This window comes from Babylonia areolata, chromosome 2, assembly GCF_041734735.1.
Source record: "Babylonia areolata isolate BAREFJ2019XMU chromosome 2, ASM4173473v1, whole genome shotgun sequence".
NCBI lineage: Eukaryota > Metazoa > Mollusca > Gastropoda > Neogastropoda > Buccinidae > Babylonia > Babylonia areolata.
In genome coordinates this window covers 12,049,368-12,051,867 of record NC_134877.1, presented here as the reverse complement: position 1 = coordinate 12,051,867, position 2,500 = coordinate 12,049,368, and positions in this window count along the sequence as shown.

The window sequence follows — 2,500 nt, the reverse complement described above, 5'->3', positions numbered from 1 at the left end:
GAGCATGGCATTTAGGTTATTACTAAATGCCCCATACACAAAATATTGTGAAAATATTGAATGCATTTGCAAGGGACGTTTAACGGTAGAGCACGTTTTAACCCGCTGTTTAGTAATGAAACCTTTTTTGCCTCCAGAAATTGCGGAACACGTGTTACCAGTTTCAAATGTTAACATTTTTTGGAAAAAAGTTATATATTTCAAACTGTTCTTTATTAAAGTTAGCTAGCTATGTGTTAAATAGTCCAGTTGGTTGTTTATTGTAGGACCCCACACGAACCTCTTTTCAAATAATAATCTACAGAAGTAGTGCATACAATATTTGATTATTGATTTTATCATGAGGGGTGGCGTGGTCTTTATCATGAGGGGTGGTGTGATTCTTTGTCATGAGGGGTGGCGTGGTGTCATGAGGGGTAGTGTGGTCTTTGTCATGAGGGCGGCGTGGTCTTTGTCATGAGGGTGGCGTGGTCTTTGTCATGGGGGTTCTTTGTAATGATGTGGTGGTGGTGTCTTTGTCATGGGGGTGGTATTTGTCATGAGGGGTGGTGTGGTTTTTATCATGAGGGGTGGCGTGGTCTTTGTCATGAGGGTGGTGTGGTCTTTGTCATGAGGGGTGGCGTGGTCTTTATCATGAGGGGTGGCGTTGTCTTTGTCATGAGGGGTGGCGTGGTCTTTGTCATGAGGGGTGGCGTGGTCGAAGCGCTGGTCCTGTGGGGGGTGTAGTCCTGGCTGGCAGTCCGAAGGGGGTCCTCGCTGTGTCCTGGCCGTTGGCGTGCTGGGAATGTCCGTGTTTACGGTCCGTGGGTGGTCCGCGCTGAGTCCTGGCTGTGCTTGTTTGCTGGAGTCCTGGGTGCCGGTCCGAGGCTGGTCCCCCACGGTGTCCTGAAGCGGATTCCCTGTAGGAGTCTTACATGTACCTCAAGCCGATGAATCTGTAACATGACAAGAAGCATGTGGATAAAGCGGAAGCGTTGAGTTCAGACTTTGTTTTCTTTTTCTTTTTTTTAAGTTTCTTTCTTTACCAGGCAGCTACCGGTGTCCAGCCTCATTTAAAACCCCTGAAGACACCATCAAGGTGAAAGCGTGGAACAGAATGGTGACCAATGCCGCCCTGACCATCCTGACTTGTGTAAAACATAGTGTTCCACTTGACTACCAGTCTCCATGGAAGATCGAGAACCAGTGCACTTTACCGACTTTCCGCAAAGAAAGAAAGAAAGAAAGACAGACAAAGAGAAAGAAGAAAAAGAAACAGACGCCATAAACAGTTTTGCCAATGTCAATGAACCCATCACAAAGGGAAAGAAAGAGAGGAGAGAAAGAAAGAAAGAAAGAAAGAAAGAAAAGAAGGAAAGGGCAGGGCGGAACTTTCAGAACTTTCCAGAGAGGGATGAAATACCGTAAAGAATGAGGGATGGAGCAAACTATATCTTTTTCGATCGGAGCATTGTCGCTGGTTGTGTTTTCTGTCATACCCTTGCATGAAAAAAACACACAAAAAAACGAAAAAAACGAAAAAAAAAACCCACAAAAAAAGCTCAAACAAACAAAGCTAAATGCTGACAAACTGCCAGTTTCAGTAAGCACAATAAGTGGCATAGGGCTTGAAAAAAAAAAAAAAATCTGATGTTTTTGAAAATGTTGAACACTCGATCCTCGTAACTCTTGGAGAAGCTATAGTAGTTTCAGTTTCTCAGAGAGACATCACTGCGTTTGGGCAAATCCATATGCGCTACACCACATATGCTAAGCAGCTGCCTGGCTAGCAACATAAACCAACGCACTTAGTCAGGTCTTGAGTGCATGTTTACATATTTCTGTACCTAACAGAGTGGATTTCTTCTACAGAATTTTGCCAGAGGACAACACTCTCGTTGCCATGGGTTCTTTTTCAGTGCGCCAAGTGCGTGCTGCACACGGGACCTCAGTTTGTTGTTTCATCCCAATGACTGGACGCTCAGTTTGATTTTCCTGTCAATCTTGGGAGAAGAGGCGGGAGCGGAATTCGAACCCACATCCTCACGGACTCTCTACATTGGCAGCTGGGCATCTTAACCATTCTGCCACCTTCCTCCAAGAAGCTATGGTAAGATCGAGCATCGAATCATTGTCGAAGAAAGGAGATCAGATCATGCTCATAGCAACCGCAAGTGCAACCGTTAGCAACAGCAGCAGCAGCAGCAGCAGCAACAGCAACAGTAGCAACAGCAGCAGCAACAACAGCAACAGTAGCAACAGCAGCAGCAACAACAGCAGCAACATCAGCAACAGCAGCAACAGCAACATCAGCAACAGCAGCAGCAGCAGCAACAGCAACAGCAGCAACAGCAGCAGCAACAGCAACAGCAGCAACAGCAACAGCAGCAACAACAGCAGCAGCAGCGTATTTCTTTGATGTTGTTGCTTTTGACACCAGCCTCATTCCTAACCTCCACCACTTTCCCCTGATACATCGTGCATCAGGTATGATGGTTACATTGTGTGAAAGATGGGCGGC